This window comes from Schistocerca gregaria, chromosome 5, assembly GCF_023897955.1.
Source record: "Schistocerca gregaria isolate iqSchGreg1 chromosome 5, iqSchGreg1.2, whole genome shotgun sequence".
Taxonomy (NCBI): domain Eukaryota; kingdom Metazoa; phylum Arthropoda; class Insecta; order Orthoptera; family Acrididae; genus Schistocerca; species Schistocerca gregaria.
The window spans coordinates 625,443,189-625,465,874 of record NC_064924.1 but is presented as its reverse complement, the minus strand read 5'-3'; positions in this window follow the sequence as shown (position 1 = coordinate 625,465,874).

The following is a 22,686-nucleotide window of genomic DNA, read 5'->3' as shown; positions in this document are numbered from 1 at the left end:
GGTCGCTGTGCTAACATGCCGTGCTGCTCCAGATCACACTGCCCATGCGGATATTTGTCTTTCTAGAAGCGTGCCCGTTTCCTGACTCGAGGTAAATGATGTAGCCATACTGTCTAGATCACTGAGTGAGCAATATTAGTGTGCCAGATGCGTGGATCCATACAACTGCTACTTGGCTTTAAGTGAGGTAACCTTTTTTTGAGTCAACAGTCCTCTGACTGGTTTGATTTGACCTGCCAGGAATTTCTCCCTTGTGACAACGTCTTCATCTCAAAGTAACGCTTGCAACCAGCCTACGTCCCCATTTTCTTGCATTCCTATCCTTGTCTTCCTATACAGTTTTTGCCCTTTACAGGTCACTCTAGTACAATGGAAGTTATTCCATGATGCCTTAACAGATGTCCTATCGACTTGTTCCTTCTTCTTGTCAGTGTTTTCCACAATTCCGGTCCTCACTGATATTGAGCAAAATCTCTTCATTTCTTACCTTATCAGTCCACCTAATTTTCAACAATCGTGTGTTGTTCACCTGTCAAATGCTTAGATTCTCTTACGTTACAGTTTCCCAAGAGCTGTCATCGAGAATGGGGTGAATACTTGACTTGTGTTGAGATGATCAATTGTGACAGAATGATAGGCTCAGCCGCTGTACATGCAGTGAGGTACGTCATTTGGTGATGTCACATTTTCAGACATTTCTCACCCACTTTTTGGGTATTTACAGGTTTCTGCGACCTCACATCTCTTGCATTAAATTGCTTGTCTCACAGTTATCTACGTCGTTTTGGATGTACATAGCACTTAAATATGCAGAACTTGCAACATTTACAAATTCTGGACAAAAAAACAATCTCTTGTCTCACAACACTAAAAACTGTAGAAAATATCAAAAATTACTTATGGCTCTTTCTCATACGAATACATTTATTTGATTCTAAAATCGCTGGATAATACAATGCTGGAGGTACAACAGAAGCTTCTGTTGTACGGATTTAGATACGGTTTTCAAATATACCGTCTCATTCATGGTACGTAATTCACTAGCTTAGCACCCACTGTTACTCATGCGTACATTGTATGGTCTGCACAGATTTTTTGTTTGTTTTCCTTTAGTAGTATTTTTATGTTGTTCACAAGCTAAATCACCTTCTCAACTTTTTCGGATAATTAAGGCCATAGAAGCATGGCCTTTTCCGGATGTATTTCTGGCCAAAAAGAGATTCTGATAGCTGCAGTCCCAGGTTTTTGTTAATCAAGGCTTTTTGACTCATTTGGTGAAATTTCCATGAGAACATTGATTCCCTAGCATTTTTATTTATATCTAACCAAGGAATGAAACACGAAATTTCGTAGACTTAGCTTTAAAACAGATGAATACTTCGAAATATTTTTCTAAAAGTTTTCAGCCCCGATTTCGCCCCCATACATGCTGAACTTGCAAAACCAGTGAAACAAGTTTTTTTCTTCTTAATTTCCAATCGAGAAGCCAAATTGAAATTTTCTTAGACTTAGTTTTTAAAATGCTTTCATAACGAAATAAGTTCATAAGACTTTTCGTCCCATAATTCACTTCCTTAAGGTGTGTATTTTCCAAAAACACTGAATCACATTCATTTTTCTTTTTGTTTCTAACCGGCAAATCAAATACCAACAATCACAGCTGTAGCTTTAAAATGCTGTGGTAGTTATTTAATAGCGATTTGTTTTCAAAGCGTTTCACCTAGTATTTGACCCCTTGGTGGATGAATTTCCAAAAATGCTGAAAAACAATTTTTCATGTCTAGCTGAAAAACGGAATACCAATTTTCGTATTTGTAACTTTTAAGTTTCCTTAACAGCAACATGTTTTCATCGCTTATTTTACCGTTTAAGAGTGTAATTTGGAGCAATCCTTGTGAAGCGACGCATTCAACATAAAATCGACACCTTTTCCAAAGCCATGATTTTACTTTTGATTTGGCCTGTGAAATGATGAATCAGTTAATCAGTGTGACCCTATTTCACTCCCTTACGTGTGTAAATTTCCAAAGACACTGAAACACGTATTTCTATCTAGACACCAAATATCAATTATCATAAATTCAACTTTAAAAATGCTTCCAAAATGAAATATTTTTAAAACATTTCGCTCCCCATATTATCTAATTAGGGTTTGAATTTCCTAAAAGAGTGAACTGCACATTTTCTGATTTCTGATAGAGAAACCAAATACAAATTTACACAAACTTAGTTTCAAAAATGCTTGGATAGTGAAATATTTCCATGAAAACTTTCATCCTCTATGTCACCCAAACAGGACATGAATGTCCGAAAACAGTGAAATATATATTTCTTTATTTCTAATCGAAAAGCCAAATTCAAATTTTGATAGCTTTAATTTTAAAAATGCTTTCGTAATGGAATATTTCATAAAAGAGTTAATCCCCAATTTCACCCCCTTAGGGGTTCAGCTTCCAAAAACACTAAAACATGTAGATCTTTTAATTTTAACAGAGAAGTCAAATATCAATTTTATAAAGTCACCATTAACAATACTATAGTAGTTTTTTAATAATTTGTTCCAAAACCAATTTTCACCGATTATTTCACACCTGTAGGGATTAAATCTTCAAAAATTCTTAACTACATATTTCTTTATGTCTGACCGAGAAACCAAGTACCAATTTCCGTAGTCCAACTTGGAAATTGCCTTATTAGCGACACATTTTCAAAAGACTTTTCATCCGCTATTTCATCCCCTTAGGGACTGAATATAAAAAAAAATTCCTTCTTAAACGACGCCTGCAGTATAAGATAAACAGCTTCTGCTAATTTCAAGTTTGTGTCCTTAGCGGTTTGGGGTGACCGTTGAATGCTAAGTGAGCGGGTCAGTCAGTGGGACATTGCCATTTAAATTCAGAGATTACCGTTATGTAAGACAAGCTCTCACTTTAACGTAATCATACCTCTTGTTAGACAAAAACGCCACTTTTACGACTGTCTTTCACGTCTGTCTTATTGCACTACAACTACACTCTCCTCCTTGTCTAGCAGCGACCACGTACAGGCGTTACCTAGAAGGTCGCCTCGGCAAGAACCAGTCCCCGAAGAGCCCAGTAGCATGCAGGACACGTGGTATGTTTCCGAGGGACACATACGTGAGGCAGAGCAACCTAAGAGAATGCGTAATTTGCGAGCAAAAGTTGCAGCGGAGCAGGCCCTGCTCCGGAACTTGTCCGTGAGATAACGCGACCGTACGCTTCCTGCATGTCGCAACCCCTGCCGCCGTTCCGTTATCTCGTTTCTTCGTGTCCCTTCGCTGCATCCTGTTATTCGCTTACGGGCGAGGTCACACACTGTAAAGTCACTTTACGCTTGCATTACAGACGCTGCTGTTTTCTAAAATAGAACTGTTTCACTGTGGTCTATGGTCCCTCATCTCTCATTCAGAGTTTGGAGATATTAAATTCAACATTACGTCCTAAGATACAAGTAAATATGCCTAAAAATAAACTTATTTTCTCTCTACTGCTCAGACCTACTTAAAAATTTCCGAAATGCAATTCAAGTACTGGTTGTGCATGTATTTCTTCGTGACAGCTAAAAAGTCAGTGATGGTTATCGAAAATTTTTTTGGAAATAAAGTTGTGCTTTCAACGCAATACAATAGACTACCTACCCTAATACGGCGTATGAAAGCCACTGGCATTCATAGTAATTTCCCGTCGACTCGGCATGAGTAATTGAAGTTTCTGTTTTCCAGTATTCTTATACCATTCTTTCTGCAAAGAAGTAGCAACTTAAAGTAACGATTATGGAAGTGGATAGCGATCACATACCCTTCTCTCCAATGTAGATCACATGGATCCAAAAAGATCGCGATATGGTTACTGGGGTGGTTGGGTGGAAATGAGGCAATTCCTCCTTGTGCTCAGAAAACCAGTCTTGGACGATGCGAGCTGCGTGGATAGGAGTCCCTCGTATTGGGCCACAGCGTCATCACTGGGGAACAAACGTTGTACCACGGGATACAGCGGATCAGCAAAACTTTCTCACTTGCGCGTACGACTCGTACTCGTACTCGACTCGTACTCGTACAAACACAATTGTGTATATCGATAGCTCACCCATCCAGAGAATCTACAATCTCACCGATGCTATGACAGACATTTCCGACCTCTGATACATGGCTCCAAACATAAATTTCAGCTGGATCGTGTACCTGTTCCTGAGAAAAAAGGATCTCAACACACAATTAGTCAGACAGTGCCACAACTAACTACAAAAAAACTTTTTTTACTGTGTTTTGATCACAGATTAACAAATTTCAGAGTATTTCCTTTAGTTGTATTGAGAAACCTTGCTTCTTCTCAATTATAATGATTCTAGGCCAAGGGGAACCACCCTATAGGTATTGGTGAATGAGTTTGAGACTATCGAAACATGTTCCGTAAGTAGCCATATCTTTTGATTAGACTGACGTTGAACGTTAAATGCTTTACACCGCTAAAGAACCACAGAGCTTAGTATGTAACATAAATTTCAAGTTGATAACGTCCACCTGTTCCTGAAAGGGAGCGATCTTAACAAGAGGACAGACAGGCAATTGGATAACAAACGACAAAGCTTTCTCGTGTAATACAAATACTAATTAACAATTTTCGGATTTCTTTTCCTTCATCTACACTGTAAAACATAGCTTCTTGCCAAATTTTATGTTTCTACGACAAAGGGAAGTACGTCAAACGTCCCCTTACAAAAAATAATTATAGACTGTGCTGGTATACGTCTTACGTTATTTGATTCAAGGACAGCTGAGTAAAACTAAACGCAGTCAGACAATTCTCTCTTTACTTATTCTGGTCATCACTAAACTGACACACAATATTTTTAGCGCAAAGCAATCTGACTTTGAATGATCCCTACAAAAGAATGACCCTGACTAACAATAACCTATACCTTTCACGAATCAGTTACCTCACAAAAATCTTTGTTACTCGAACTAAAGCAATGCAGCGAGCGCCAATACTGCCAGCTAAATAAAAGATTCAAACTACTGAAGGCATTACCTACTGATAGGCATAGTTATATCAGTTCATGACAACCATCTTTACAAATTTCCTTTTTCTGGTGGACAGATGTCCAGATCGTCCGCTTGTAGTAACCTCTCAAAACTCTGGCATCTGTCTATTCACATCCACCACTTCTGGCGGCTCACCTCAAACTGTCCAACGCTACACGCTGTTCACATCCAACTGCCCAACACTATACAAGCGAATATTCCAACAGTGAGTCCTACGAGCCACAGACTGCACACAGCGCAATCAGCGATTTTCATACAGAGCGCTACGTGGCATTACCAACATAAAAACCTAAAAAGCCTACTGACATACGTTACAAGTGTTGACGAATGAGTTTGCGAGTATACAAAATGTCTTATAAATGACGTATCTTTTGACTGCTCTGATTTCGTACCTTTTTTTTTACGCTTGCTATGTACCATACGTTTTAGTGTGTGACAAATTGCTGCTTGATACGTCCAACCGTTCCTGATAAACAGATGTCTTAACTGTCGGACAGATAAACGGACAACAAAGTAATCTTATAATGGTTCCATTTTTACCGACTGAGACACGCAATCCATACAATCAACTTCATACTACAGTAATTTTTCTTCAACTGGAGGGAGTATGCAAATGAAACAAATGGAAACAGGTTTCCATCTGTAAAGATACAGTCTTTAGACTGCTTTTGGAACTGTCCATAAATAATCTCCATTTGCTTGGTTCATACTGAAAGCCAAATTCATTAATCAGGAGATTTATGTCGGAACAGTAACACAATGAATCTTGTGTTGGAAAATACCTTGAATGTCGTGTCTGTCTGGTTCTATATTTCACAGAAAGGAACTATAAAGCTCCCCTCAAAAAGGAACTACAATGTTCCACTCCTTTGGGCGTGAGATACAAAATGCAGACCGATTTTTGGGTACTCGTAAATCTCTGCTTATATCGTATAATGCCTGCTGATCCAGCAGTCAGGGCTCTAAAATACTCATCCAAACTATCTGTGTCATTTGTTTTTGGACGTGCACTGTTTCAACTGGAGGTGGAGGAATCGTCAGAGTTAAACAATGCAGGATTGGTGTTCTGGTGGACGTTATGTCAGTATACTACAAGTGACGTCTGCTCTTTCCGTTCTTGAAATGTTTCAAGTCCACCGTACCAAAATAGCAATGCGATGACTACAGTGGTTAATGGGTTCCCTCCAAACTCCTGTCACTTTTTCAGTTGCCACGAAACCAGTGTTCCACTGCAGATCGCTAACTATACCACGCGTTACTCATTCCGAAATAAAGATTGCACGTGTGAATGGTTGTGATAATGATTACATAGTCTTTCAAATATAAATAGAAAGTAATAAACTGCGATGCTCACGTACCATATGCCACACACTTTAATTCTGCTGATAAGATGTTACGGTGTATATTTTACAACTGTCGAACTCCTTTCAAACAGCAGTCAGGTTACAGAAACACTCACCTGGAAAGAGATTAACGTGGCGAATGTGACCATTTACTTAAAGACCAAGACTTCCGGCCATATATGGGATGTTGGAGCCTACACATACAGTTTACTTCTCTGGGATCTATATTTTCGTCTACTAAATTGTCAATATAATTCAAAGTACTAACACTACAGAAAAATAACAGGTGTTGGATTCGTATTGAGCGGTTCCAAATCTGTAAAGGTTTGTCAGAAAACAGTACTAAGAAAAATTTCTTTTATCTGTGCTTATCACATGGAAATGAGAACCGCACATATCTTCTTAACGGCAAACGTTCATCGCCGAAAAAATTAAAGTGTCACGAAACAAAAGAGACTGAAAAATTTCCTGCTTCATCTTCAGTCCCAAAAACGGCTTACGTCTACTCGTTAGAATGTTCGTAACCGCACAGTCTGCTTCATTGCTCCTAGGGAATTCATGGCCGATAGCAAATGGAAAACATTTCGTCGAGTTGCGACTCTGAACTGATAACATCTATAGGTAGATAATCCTGGGTATGGGCTACTGTCACTAATGAGACGTCTGAGCGACTATACTGAAACTAATCACCAGAGAGTAGAACTGCTTAAGACAATGCATCGTAATATAAGGAACGTACTTCTCATAATTTACTATAGCGGTTAATAACGTTTTAGAGCATAATTCAACAAACATCAGTCAATAATATTTAGTGAGGTAAATTTTTCGTCAGTTTGAAGGTTCGTTACAACACAGATCTATTTTATTAGGTATCTACATCTACATCCATGCTCCGCAAGCCACCTGACGGTGTGTGGCGGAGGGTACCCTGAGTACGTCTATCGGTTCTCCCTTTTATTCCAGTCTCGTATTGTTCGTGGAAAGAAGGATTGTCGGTATGCCTCTGTGTGGCCTCTAATCTCTTTGATTTTATCCTCATGGTCTCTTCGTGAGATATACGTAGGAGAGAGCAGTATACTGCATGACTCTTCGGTGAAGGTATGTTCTCGAAACTTTAACGAAGGGCCGTACCGAGCTACTCAGCGTCTCTCCTGCAGAGTCCTCCACTGGAGTTTATCTATCATCTCCGTAACGCTTTCGAGATTACTAAATGATCCTGTGACGAAGCGCGCTGCTCTCCGTTGGATATTATCTCTCTCTTCCATCAACCCTATCTGGTACGGATCCCACACTGCTGAAGAGTATTCAAGCAGTGGGCGAACAAGCGTAATGTAACCTACTTCCTTTGTTTTCGGATTGTATTTGCTTAGGATTCTTCCAATGAATCACAGCCTGGCATGCCATTAAGGGTGGTATGACTTCGTTACCTCTGTCTTTTGAACTAAGTTACCAGACCAATTATAAATAGAAATGACGTCTAATGTAGGAGTTTGCAACACGGTCCAACTTGCCTGTTTTTCAAACTAACAAATCGTTACCAGAAACGGAAAAATATCGGTAACAGACTTCTTTCACCATAAACGAAATCAGTAATAATTTCAACAATGACGTATTTTACTAGTCTGATTTTTATCATACGTAGATGAACATGATTAAGGAACCCATTCCCATTTTCAGGCACTTCGAGATTATCCGTAAATATTGTATGGGATGCCAAACTGTATGTTTTTACATTCTAATGATAGAAATTGTTTTTCTGGTCTGTCGACTTACAAGTACTGTGGCTCATTCATTGCACAGGAAACAACACACGTGATACACAACATTCACATTGTTCGTTATATGTTAAATCATATCATAGTAACAATCTAATAGTGGCAATATTGCTTCACAAAGAATATCACGACAGTGGAAGGTGTTCTGCTTTAGTTGATTACATTTGGATTTACATTAAAATGCAACTTACAGATACTGTCACTAAAAATAACGAGTATTTCAAATAAAACTTTCGTTTTACGTTCCATCATTATACCATTGACCTCTTCAAGTTGAAATACCATCAGCCTGTAAAACATGAGGTGCCGGTAAAATATTTAATTGCCACACTAGTGTTCAGCCATAAACCCCATCGTCAGGAGAAAACACATGGATACATGTCGATGTCTACAACGTAATAACAGTCTGTATACCGTTACGTACACCGGAATTACTGTACCGTGGTACATCTTTTCGGCTTTTGACTACAGCCAGCGACGTAATAGAAGTTTAATATAAACTACGTGACCAAACGTATCCGGACACCTGGTTGAAAGTGACATATGTTACGACGCCCCCCATCGATAGTGCTGGAATTCAATAAGGCGTTAGCCCACCTTTAGCCTTGATGACAGCTTCCGCTCTCGCAGGCGTACGTTCAATAATGTGCTAGAAGGTTTCTTGGGGAACGGCAGCCTATTCTTCGCGGAGTGCTGCACTGAGGGGAGGTTCGATATCGGTCGGTGAGGAGTGGCTCAAAATCGGCAATCCAAAACATCCCAAAGGTGTTCTATAGGATTCAGGTCAGGACTCTGTGCAGATTAAAACTGTGTGCCAGATCGAGACTCGAACTAGGGACCTTTGCCTTTTGCGGGCAAAGGCTCTACCATCTGAGCTACCCAAGCGCGACTCACACCTTGTCCTCATAGCTTAAATTCTGCGAGTACCTCGTCTCCTCGGGTGAGACGTCCATGGGTAACTCAGATGGAAGAGTAGTTGCCCGCAAAGGCAAAGGTTCCGAGTTCGATTCTCGGAACAGCACACAGTTTTAATGTACCAGGAAGTTTCATATCAGCGCATACGTCGCTGCAATGTGAAAACCTCATTCTGGAAACATCCCCCAGGCTGTAGTTAAGCCATGTCTCCGCAATATCCTATCTCCCAGGAGTGCTACTTTTGCAAAGTCCGCAGGAGAGCTTCTGTGAAGTTTATAAGGTAGGAGACGAGGTACTGACAGAACTGAAGCTGTGAGGAGGGGCGGGAGTAGTGCGTGAGTAGCTCAGATGGAAGATGCATTGCCCGCGAAAGGCAAAGGTCCCGTGTTCGAGTCTCGGTCCGGCGCAGAGATTTAATCTTCCAGGAAGTTTCATATCAGTGTACAGTCCGCTGCAGAGTGAAAATCTCATTCATACACGGATGTTATTGTCGTGGTACTACTCTTCCACAGGCCTTGCATTATGAACAGGTGCTCGATCGTGTTGAAAGATGCAATCGCCATTCCTGAGTTGCTATTCACCAGTGCGAAGGATGAAGGTGCTTAATACATCAATGTAGGCCCGTGCTGTGATAGTGCCACGCGAAACAACAAGGTGTGCAAGCCCTCTCCATGGAAAACAACCACAGCGCAACATCACCGCCTCCGAATTTTGGCACTACACACGCTGTTAAATGTTCTCCGGGTATTCGCCGTACCCACACCCTGCCATCGGATCGCCACATTGTGTACCGTGATTCATCACTCGACACAATGTTTTTCCACTGTTCAATCGTCCTAAGCATACTCTCCTTACACTTAACGAGCCGTCGTTTGGCATTTACCGGCGTGATGTGTGGCTTATGAGCAGCTTCTCGACCATGAAATCGAAGCTTTCTCACCTCCCGTCTGATTTTCATAGTACTTCAGGTGCATCTTGATGCAGTCTCGAATTCCTGTGTGATGGTCTGGACATGGGTCTGCCTATTACACATTGCGACTCTCTTCAAAGGTCGGCGATCTCTGTCAGTCAACAGACGAGGTCGGCCTTTTTGCTTCTGTGCTGTAAGTGTTTATTCAGGTTTCCACTTCACTATAACATCGGAAATAGTGTACCTAGTGATAATAGTGATATTTAGGACACAAGTGACACCCTATCACCTGACCACGGTCATTGTCCGTCAGTTTCGCGGAGCGTCCCATTCTGCTATCTCACGATGTCTAATGACTACAGAGGTCGCTTATACGGAATACCTGGCAGCAGGTGCCAGCACAGTGCACATTACATGAAAAAATTATGTTTTTGGGGGTTCCAGGATCCTTTTAATCACATAGTGTATTTTCTTACTGTGTTTTCCAATAATGGCATCAGCTTTTATGTGTGGCAGTCTTTTCCTGAAATTGTAAAAATTACCGCATAAAATCAAAGTTCTTCGAATAAGAAAACATGTTCTGTGGTACATCATAGGGACGAATGGCCTATTGAAATTTAAAAGGATTGCAGTCGAAAAAAATCATTCCAGGTCTGTATTTATTCTTATAGCTCTACCATACAGCACACCAATAACCAGTAAGTGAAATCAAACTAAGCGGAAGTGTTATCAAAACCAAACACAAGTTAAAAATTCATTGAACTGTAATCTAAAATGGAAATCTAAAACCAATTTTCATTTTCAGGCGTGTGAAATTGTTAAGGAAATATAGAGACTCACTTCATTTGCTGGTATCACATGCCCCATGCTAATGACCGCCTTTTGTTTCACGATAGAACATGGTGCACGAACGACAAAGTATGGCTTAGCTATCTACAAGCTGTATAAATAATTCTAATAATACATTGCATTTTACTCAACAAAGAGTTCTGCACCTGAAGAATTAACAACATATTGCAAATATTCTACTATTAGCATATACACGTAAACGTGAAGAAACGAGAAACATTTGAAATGCTGCAAAAAAACACTATCTCGTCTATGACAATACCTATAGAAAATAATTGCCTATGGTGGTCTCTTAGTGCTCATTTTTTCATCTGATTCTGAACTCAGCCTCTAGACCGAAGTACCGAACAAAAGACGTCGTGTGTCCCTAGGTATATTATCTTGTAGGCACACATTTTACCCTACAAAATTTTAACCTGTGATCGGCATGGATAAGCACATATTAGTTTATTTGTACGCAGTATTAGATACCACTGATATAGATACTCTATGCCTGAATACCGCTCTGTCCATTAATTACACTGCTAAGCGTACTTTAAACACTTACTTACACGTTGTGGAGCACCAAGCCTACAAAAAATTTTTCATGTTTCAAAAGATTTGTTTTCTTTTTTCTTTCTTATATGGCTACAGTTATTTACAATTAGCGTCAGTAAAAAGTGTAAAGAAGTTAACATGTTTATGGATTTACGATAATAAGCGAAGATTTACTGTAGTACGAGAATTTTTCTCCTGTCTCTTCGCTGTCTGCAAAATTTATAACTGCATTGCGTGGGATTTTTGAAGCTGACACAGAAGACCTTTAGGTAACGTTGTTTGTGTGTGAATTTCTGTGTGTGGTGAAGGAGACACAATACCTGAAAGTACATAAGAGTGCAAAAAGTTACTATTTTGTAACACTAATACCAAAATTTATAACATGCGATTTCAGTTCGGCCATAGAAAGAGGACTGCAACGCAAAAGAAGGTCAACAACACATTCGCAGACATCACATCCAGTCCAAACGTAAACTCCCGTAGTACTTGACAGTGGGTATGGTATCACATAACTTGTTCGGTAATTCATTACAGAAGCCGTGACCAAAAAATTTCTAAGCTATATTATGGATCGAACCTAGGATCATTTTCACTGGCAATCTGTCGTTTATCCACTTACCTATCTACCCACACCATCTATATCTACATCTACATTTATACTCGGCAAACCACCTTGAGGTGCATGGCAGAGAATACGTTCCGTTGTACCAGCTATTAGAGTATCTTCCTGTTCCATTCACGTATGGGGCGTGGGAAGAATTATTGTTGAAATGCATCTGTGCGTGCAGTAATTATTATAATCTTATCCTCATAGTCCGTATATGAGCGATACGTAGCGAGTTGTAGTATGTTCCTAGAGCAATACTTTAAAGCCGGTCCTCGAATCTTTGGTAAGAGATTTTTCTCGGGATAGCTTACGTCTGTTTTCAAGAGTCTCTCAGTTTGGTTCATCCAGTACATGTGACACTCTCCCACGAATTAAACAAACCTGTGACTATTGGTGCTGCCGTTCTCTGTATAAGTTCCATATTTCCCCTTAGTCAGATTTGGTATGGGTCCTACTGTGATGTCCGGAATTAAAAAAAAAGGGGGGTGGTATTTTTTTGTTTTTTGTTTTTGGCGAAAGGAAAGAAAGAAAAAAGGGTGAATAAAGGTGAAGGGAAGTGGTTCTATTTTTACTGGAATGAACTTATTGATGGACATCACAAAAATTTATTTTACCTATATTTTTTTTTTACTCATCGAAGAAGACAACACAACACATATAAAAGAAATCATCACACTAATATTATCCACAGAATGATCGTTTCACAAGACACTTTCTAGCTCGACTGACTCTTAAGACTGAACAAGACTCGACTGACTCTACTCTCTCTCTGGACCACAGCCTCTTCACGTCCCTCTGGACCAGAGATTTTAACTGTGATTAGCACGCCGATTATTTAATTAATCGTACAGCCGCTGGACGCGCGTTTGGCGCGTCATTTAAATGGGGTTAAACGCACACCGCGAGAGGCGTGGGCTAGCGGTGTCTTACAGGTATCGCCACACTACACACTTGAGCAATATTATAGAACCGACCGCAAGAGAGATTTGTCAGCAATCTCCTATGTAGAGTGACTGAAATTCCCCATTATTCTATAGACCGATGTCTACCAACCGCTTTACTCACGACCGAACCCATGTGATCATTTCATTTCGTATCCCTACGCAGTGCTACATTCAGGTATTGGTATGAGTTGGCCGATTCCAACAATGATTCTTTGATATCATAGTCAAACGATTCTGCGTTTTCTCGCGTTTGTGAAGTTCTCAGTTTTACATTTCTGAGCCATTAGAGCAAATTGCCAATATCTGCACCTCGTTGAAATCTTATTAGGATCTGACGGAATATTTATGCAGCTTCTTTCACATTGTACTTCATTGTAGATAACTGCATCAACAGCAAAAAGCCCAAATATTACTATTACTACTGTCTGCTAGATCATTTATATACAAACCGAATAGCAAAGGTACCAACACACTTCCCTGGGGCACACCTGAAGTTACTTCAAAATCTGACGACTTTCCATTCAAGATAACATGCTGTGGCCCCCTTCCAAAAAGTCGTTAGTCCTGTCACAGATTTCACTTGCTACCCCACATGGTGGTGCTTTGACAATAAGGTTAGTTGTGGTACTTAGTCAGATGCTTTTCGGAAATCATCTGTATGTAGTTGTTGTTGTTGTGATACTGAGACTGGTTTGATGCAGCTCTTCACGCTGCTCTAACCTTTGCAAGCTTCTTCATCTCCCAGTACCTACTGCAACCTACATCCTTCTGAATCTGCTTAGTGTATTCATCTCTTTGTTTCCCTCTACGTTTTTTACTCTCCACGCTGCCCTGCAGTACTAAATTGATGATCCCTTGATGCCTCTGACCATGTCCTACCAACCGATCCCTTCTTCTAGTCAAGTTGTGCCACAAATTCCCCGATTCTATTCAATACCTCCTCATTAGTTATGTGATCTACCCATCTAATCTTCAGCGTTCTTCTATAGCACCACATTTCGAAAGCTTGTATTCTCTTCTTGTCCTAACTATTCATTGTCGTTATTTCACTTCCACACATGGCTACACTCCATACAAATACTTTCAGAAACGACTTCCTGATGCTTAAATGTATACTCGATGTTAAGAAATTTCTCTTATTGACAAACGCGTTCCTTGCCATTGCCAGTCTACATTTTATATCCTCTGTACCTCGACCATCATCAGTTATTTTCCTCCCCAAATAGCAAAACCCCTTTGCTACTTTGAGTGTCTCATTTCCTAATCTAATTCCTTCAGCATTATCAGACTTAATTCGACTACATTACATTATCCTCATTTTGCTTTTGTTGGTGTTCATCTTATATCCTGCTTTCAAGGCATCTGAATATCCTTCCAAAAATCAATATGTACACAATACACCTTTCTCACATAACGAGTGATAACTATCAGTCAGTAGCATTCAAGGCTGTTGATCCTAACGCTCATTCAAAGCTGATGAATGGAATTAGGTAGCGTTTTTGTTCCTTCCATGTACCACTAGTATAGTTGACTCTTCACATATTTGCAGAAGCCGGACTGAACCACTGTATGTCTACCCACTCCTGGCTTGCTGCGCGTGCATGCCGCGTGTAGTCTCTCGTTATGCATAACCTTGTGTTATCAGGGAGAGTTATACAGTGGCTGTGGATATTGTCTTTGTCTCAGCAGAGACCCCGCGGAACCGCAATCGGAAGCGTAAATTAGCAGGCGGCCTCCTAGCAAGCTGCTCGGCTTCCTTCCCCTCTAAAGGAAACCTGGCACAGGGAGCCCTGCTAACCAGCTCTGTGCGTTCTGTCTGATTGTCTCAGGCGCATGTTTTGCGCTGCACACAAGCCACAGTAATTACATCCGGAGATACCCAGGAGGAATGACAATAATGTTACAGGGGCTGGTTGAAGAGTATGGAAAAGAATTCTGCAATAACACAGCATTTCACAATCCTCCCAAGCCGTTAACCTCCCCCTGTCTCAGTACTCGTTAAATCTGGTAATGGTGTAATTTACTATTGTCTCGAGTTGCTACTGTGTGGCGGACGGTTAGAACACGGAATCAATCCTTGATCAAAACTTTTTCCATCTCCTATTTCCACAACTTTCAACTTTGTCGGTTTGGCACAATTTGGTCCTGTCTACGACAGGCATGACAAAAGGGTCCTGTTTGCACAGAGTGCAGAGTGGAACAACCGCAGAAGGATTACATGCGGCGAGAGATCATCATTGGTGTATTCGAGAATTTGTATGTATTACATCTTTATTTTTGTACCTAACGTCCTACCAATAGTAATTATTACATTATTTGATTCATGAAAGTTACAAGGTGTCTATTAGCATCGAGCATTCTTCTCAGTAGGATACAATTTTTAAATATTTATCTGAATTTTAATATAAGTGTTGCTGACAATGACCCGTTGAAATTGCTCTATTGTGAGTACAAGTCTCCTATTTCCGAAATACAGTACTTTGAACCTAGTTTTCAAACAAACCAAAGCATGCCTTTTGCAGGCACTTAAGCGTGAATTGCAGTGTAACCATGTAGATGTAAATGTAGACATATCAAATTTTGTGGCATAAGTACACAATTTTTAACATTTAGTAGTCAGAGGCGCACCAAACTTTGCAGCAAATTTTAGTTTATGAAACCAAACTTATTTTAAATTATTGAGAAAAAGCACTAAGAACAATTCAAACGATGCCATAGGTAGATTGAATGAATAATAATAATAATAATAATAATAATAATAATAATAAATGAAGGAAAATACCCATATCATAGCACAAAAAAGCCAGTATGTTCCGTGCACAGTTTTGGATGTACGAGTAAAAGAATGAAACGTTCTTTTTCAGTATCTGGCTGCTTCAAAGGCTTTAAATCAAAACGTCTTGACTTATTCGCCCTTTTTTTACCTGTTAGTATTAGTACAAATACAAGTAAAGTAAAGTGATACGTGATGTCATATTCCCAGGTACAAATCCTCCGCAGAAATTTTGTCTCCCCCAGAAAAACGTTTTTAGATATTACATGACTGCTCGTCCGCCATAAGATATTACATATTGTTTACTATTGCTGGCGATAAGTCGAAAAGCTAGTACGCTTTACTAACATCCCTGACTCTGCCAAGGATATTGACTTTTTTGTGCTATGGCAGGACCATTTTTTATTCTCTGTCCCAAACTTTTCTCTGGCATAATTTGCTAAAGGTTGGCAACAGTGGTAAATTGTTGTTGACTATGGTGACGACTGGCTCCATAGAGGTTTTATTATTGTCTTTCGGGCCTTGTTGCTTATATAGTGGTAACGGACAAGGATTTCACAAAAGATCTGACGACCCTTAATTATATGTACTTCTCCTTCGTCTTATACAATTTGAACCGTTTGACACAAGCCTGAAACACGTAAGTGGTGCGCATAATAAAAGTAACAAAATATAGATTTTTTGCATGTAAAATCCGAATGAAGCTACATTTTTGATATATAATAATAATAATGTATTACTTTATTTTAATCAATGTAAACCGTTTTCGGGCACTCAATTCATGTAATAGTGAGTTTTACACTCTATATCTAGCTCGGCTGGATGAAAAAACTTTGTTTTCAGTTTATCCGTTTACCTAACATAGTTTTAACCGACTCGTACAAGTGTGAAGTACAGAAGAGGCGCGCTAGAAAAACCTCCCGAAAAAGGTGTTTTTTGCTCATATTTGCACGTAATATCCGAATGGTGTACATACGAGTACAAATGGTATCATTATCCGGAAGTCAATTTCAGCTCAATTATCATCCTTTGCAAACGGAAATAATAGATTCGCACAATTTACCTGGCTAACAGCTCTAGTTCGTCGTTCAAACCTTGGTTAATGTACTGTAATGTCGATTTTCGATTGCCTATAGAAATGGTCGCTGGTCAGGGCTAAACCTAAAACTATTAACCTCACGTTCCAACAGATAGGAAGTGAGCATCAAAACACCCCTCCTCCCCCCTCGAGCTTTTCACACATATTTGTTCCAGAGCTTTCGTGCTGTAACAATCAAAATTTAAGTAAAAAGTGTGTGATTAACCAGGAAATTGGTAAATTTGTGGTAAATTTCTGTGGGACCAAACTGGTGAGGTCATCTGTCTCTAGGCTTACACCCTATTTAATCTAACTTAAACTTACCCAGGCCCTAAAGAGGTCTCGGTGCTCCAATGGGGGGGAGCCACACGAACCGTGGCAAGGCGCCTAAGACCGCACGGCTACCCCTTGCTGCCGACTGACAAGGAATTTAGCAGTGAAAATGACTTGCTATTAAATTCTATCAACTCACATTTCTAGGTCACGAAAAACGTACACGATATTTAATTTCATTACACGCTCCATGATTGACTGGTACAGGAACAATGCCTAACATGTGTTGCTATGACGAGTTCCCCCTGCCTCGAACTTCACATTTGGTTCTGAAATGTGTACGTAGAGAAGAATGTTTATGTTTTCTGTGAATAACACCTAAATTGATAACGAAAGTTCAGAATAAACTTAACCAAACGTGTAATGAACAGTTAATATATATATGTGAAATACTTCAAGTCTCAAATCTTGAACGTGAAATGAAGGAATATCTCATCGGACGTTAAAACACGAAACGCTGTCGGGTCTCCTTTAGGGAAGCTGACACCTACATATCCGTAGACAAGCAGCAAGCAAGTATGCTGTGCATGACGGATCATTCTTTGCAGCAACTCATCTATTTCCCCTCATATCTCGTTCATGTATGGAACGAGGGGACAATGACTGTGAAATGCCCCTGTAGAAGTCATAATCTCTCTTAACTTATTCTCTTGCTTCCTACGCCAAGTATGGGATGGTGGCAGCGTAACTGTCGTATTTTCATCGGATACGGTTTCCCTAAAGTAACCCAACAGTACTTCGCAAGAACTACGCTTGTTACGCAGGCATGGGAAGCCATTTAAGACCAACGAGCATTTTCGTTACTCTCTGCAATGTACTGTACCTAGCAGTTCCGAACGCAGCAGCACGTCTCCGAATTAGTTCAATATCTGTTGTCGTACCTACTTAATAAGGACTTACCTTCATAGCTGCAGAGCACTTTCCGAATGAGTGGAAAGAGTACTTAGCATTCTGAAGGTTGCGCTATAGAAATAGAAATGATGAGATGGTCATAGCAATGGACGTGATACGAAGTGCTCGATCTGATGAGTCGGGTTATTTATGAGATACGTAGGTGCATTTACAATGTTTTTATTATCCATACAGAATGACATACGAATCGTAATGTTAAGAGCACATTCTAATGTAAATGTTCAGGGAAAAACTGTTATGCAGATGTAATCAAGGTCCTTGTTATTTCATATAGGCCTAACCGAACCTTAACTTATACAGTTTCTAACAGGAATTACGATGATCAGTAGTGCTGCTGTTGACAACATAACTATAGACACATCGAGATTGCAGACGTTTGGATACTTCCTGTTTACTTCAAGTCCAATGAATTAATATGGGTGTGAGGACTAATAAACGGAAAAGGAAAAAGGAGCTGTACTGCCACACTAGAAAGATATACACAATTAACTTGGCGTCAGTGAAACATGTAACATATTCTGTAAAGTAAGTTTCCAAGTACAGCTTTTCAAAACAAGACTATTATATTAAAATTTTGGAATATTTAATCTATATTTGCAAGTTTTCTTGGGAGCACGAAAATCAGCTGCAGCTTCTGATAAACATAACTGTTAATTTTCAATCGCAGACTTCTCGGCATTGCGGCGTCCGTAATACCGGCTGAAACTGCTTGGCAAGTCGTCGCCCGTGTGTGTGTGTGTGTGTGTGTCGGTGTGGAAAGGAGGAGAGAGGGGTCGAGAGGAGTGGCCGAACGCAAGTGATATCCCAGGCGACAGGTCGCTGTGATCCGTCTTTCTTTAACAGGAACACATACGTGAAATAAAGGAAGCAGTATCCGTCTTACTGTACCCTTGATCGAAGTAAGACGCCATAGTGTGCATCCTAACTAACTTGGTTAATAGATTCGATGAAGCATATTTTAAGGTTAATTAAAGGTTCATTACATTAAGGAATAAGAAATCCCAAGTATAAAATAAAAATAAACTTATTCAAATCAGTTCCAGAAAATGCAGTTGGCAGTCCAACAGCAGCAGAATTATACTACTGGAAATTAGAATTGCTACACCACGAAGCTGACGTGCTACAGACACGAAATTTAACCGACAGAAAGAAGATGCTGTGATGTGCAAATGATTATCTGTTCAGAGCATTCACACAAGTTTGGCGTTGGTGGCGACACCTACAACGTGCTGGCATAAGGAAAGTTTCGAACCGATTTTTCATACACAAACAGCAGTTGGTCCGGCGTTGCCTGGGGAAACGTTGTTGTGATGCGTCGTGTGATTAGGAGAAATGCATACTATCACGTTTCCGACCTTGATAATGGCCAAATTGTAGCCTATCACGATTGCGGTTTATCGTATCGCGACATTCCTGCTCGCGTTGGTCGACATCCAATGACTGTTAGCAGAATATGGAATCGGTGGGTTCAGCAGGGTAATACGGAACGCCGTGCTGGATCCCTACGGCCTCGTATCACTAGCAGTCGAGATGACAGGCATCTTATCCGCATGGCTGTAACATATCGTGCAGCCACGTCTCCATCCCTGAGTTTGCAAGACAACAACCATCTGCAGAGCAGCTTTACGACGTTTGCAGCAGCATGGACTATCAGTTCGCAGACCATGGCTGCGGTTACCCTTGACGCTGCATAACAGACAGGAGCGCCTGCGATGGTGTACTCAACGACGAACCTGTGTGCACGAATGGCAAAACGTCCTTTTTTCCGGTGAATCCAGGTTCTCTTTAGAGCATCATGATGATCCCATCCGAGTTTGGCGACATCGCGGTGAACGCACATTGGAAGCGTGTATTCGTCATCGCCATACTGGCGTATCACCCGGCGTGATGGTATGGGGTACAATTGGTTACACGTCTCGGTCACGTCTTGTTCGCATTGACGGCACTTTGAACAGTGGACGTTACATTTCAGATGTGTCACGACCCGTGACTCTACCCTACATTCGATTCCTGCGAAACAGTACTTTTCAGCACGGTAATGCACGACCGCATGTTGCTGGTCTTGTACGGGCCTTTCTAGATACAGAAAATGTTCGACCGCTGCCTTGGCCAGCACATTCTCCACATCTCTCACCAACTGAAAATATCTGGCCAATGGTGGCCGAGCAACTGGCTTCTCACAATACTCCAGTCACTACTCTTGATGAACTGTGGTGTCGTATTGAAGCTGCATGGGCTGTTCGCATTGACGGCACTTTGAACAGTGGACGTTACATTTCAGATGTGTCACGACCCGTGACTCTACCCTACATTCGATTCCTGCGAAACAGTACTTTTCAGCACGGTAATGCACGACCGCATGTTGCTGGTCTTGTACGGGCCTTTCTAGATACAGAAAATGTTCGACCGCTGCCTTGGCCAGCACATTCTCCACATCTCTCACCAACTGAAAATATCTGGCCAATGGTGGCCGAGCAACTGGCTTCTCACAATACTACAGTCACTACTCTTGATGAACTGTGGTGTCGTGTTGAAGCTGCATGGGCTGCTGTACCTGTACACGCTAGCCAAGCTCGTGTTGACTCAATACCCAGGCGTATCAAGGCCGTTATTGCGGCCTGAGGTGGTTGTTCTGGGTACTAATTTCTCAAGATCTATGCACCCAAATTGCGTTAAAATGTAATCACGTGTCAGTTCTAGTATAGTATATTTGTCCAATAAATACCCGTTTATCATCTGCATTTCTTCTTGGTGTAGCAGTTTTAATGGCCAATAGTGTATCTTAGCCGACTGTATACAGCGGCAAGGAGGCATGGGGTTCAATACGAGAATTTGTAAGGGTGGTGCAGATTAGACCTGGGGATACGGTGTATTTTTAATATTTTGGAAGACGAATGCTCATTTGCTTTAAGCCACAAAGAAGTTCCATTTCCGACCCTATATAGACCTGTGTAATACCGACTTTTAATCATTTACTTGAAAGAAAATTATCTGGCTACACTATTTTAATTCCTTTCCGTGAGAGTAGTGTGGGGCGAGGGGTTTGCTTGGGGGGCGACCCCCTCTCTTGCTAGCGAGTATGGACGCTATTGGTAAGGAGGTGTGCATTAGACGAAAAGTATTGGAAGCTTGAATTATTTCTCGATGTTGCGTAATTATACTAGTCCACATAGCGGACAGCAACATGAGACCTATTGAACAGCACAGGATTGGGCTCTCAGATTTCTGTGTGACTTTCGAAAAGTAAAGAGAAAATAGTTGTTAATTAGAGGAAGAAACTACGGAGCGTGTGCGTTTTGACCACAGCATTTTCTGATGATGTGACATGGACTGTGGAAAAATGGGGCAGAAGAAAATCGAAGCATTCGAGATGTGGTACTTAAGATGAATGTCAAAAATTTGATGACGTGGTAAGGTAAGGGATGAGGTGACTCTCCACAGAATCGGAGAGGAAAAGGATATATGGAGAACGCTGAGAAGGAGAGGGGACAGGATAGTAGGACATCCGTTGTGATGCCAGTGAATAACTTCCGTGGTACTAGAGAGAGCTGTACACAGTAAAATCTACAGAGGAAAACAGAGACTGGAATACATCAAGCAAATAATTGAGGAAGTAAGTTGCAAATGCTACTCTTACGTGAAAGGATTGGCACAGGAGATGAATTCGTGATGGACCAGTGGTAAGTCCAGGAAAAGGCAAAATTGTGACAGACAAACTGAAGCATCTAAAAAACTAAGAACTCTTATGCTAACTGATTTAGAAATGTATACTTATATTTAATTTCAGTCCACTGAAGGACTGGAATGAGCTACGCTTTTACCTAATAGGACTGATTTTTACTGATGATAGTGAATGTCGAAAATATCGAACTTTCCACTATTAAGTAAGAGGAATGAGAGAAAATACTATGAGTAGAATTAACTATTCGTCAAAAGCTCTTTTTACCACGACAGAGAATTTCGAACAAAAAATTAGAAACTATTACAAATTCCTTAAAAATGGACGTACATCTCCACCTGACAAACGACGGAAACAGAGAAGCCCTGCTCATAAACGTTCACTAAAGACAGAGCAGAACGTTAGCACTGATGACATGTCATTTAAAATAGAGAGCCAGTCGTTACAGAATAAATCAGAATAAATAAAACACAGAAGCTGTTTTTTCCTGAAGAACTCACCATCAAGAAGATGTTTAAGATGTTTCAAGAGCTAGTTATATCAGTTAAGCATCATATAAACATATAGTAAGGCATTTAACAAATTTAATATCTCTTTTTGTTTCTCTCGAAGTGATACGTGGAGTACTTGCGAAAAGTTTTCTGTGACTTACAAAGCTCTAGAGACGCAACTCGAGCTTGCAACAGATGGAAAGGAAGGATTAGACGTTGAAATTAATATTAAGAGAGATGACTGAATATGAACTACACCGCATACAAGCCGATCCATTCTATCAGAGTAAAAGACAGTCTCGACAGAAAAGCAGAAAGTTTACAAACACTGAATCGATATGTGTGGATTACCAGCTGAATCTTCCCTATCCAAAACATCAGCACCATTATTGTCTACCATAAGCGTCAGCTTTCTCTGTATTTGTTTAACATCCAACGTCTTTCGGATAGTTACGCAGTGTTTTATGTTTATTCACAA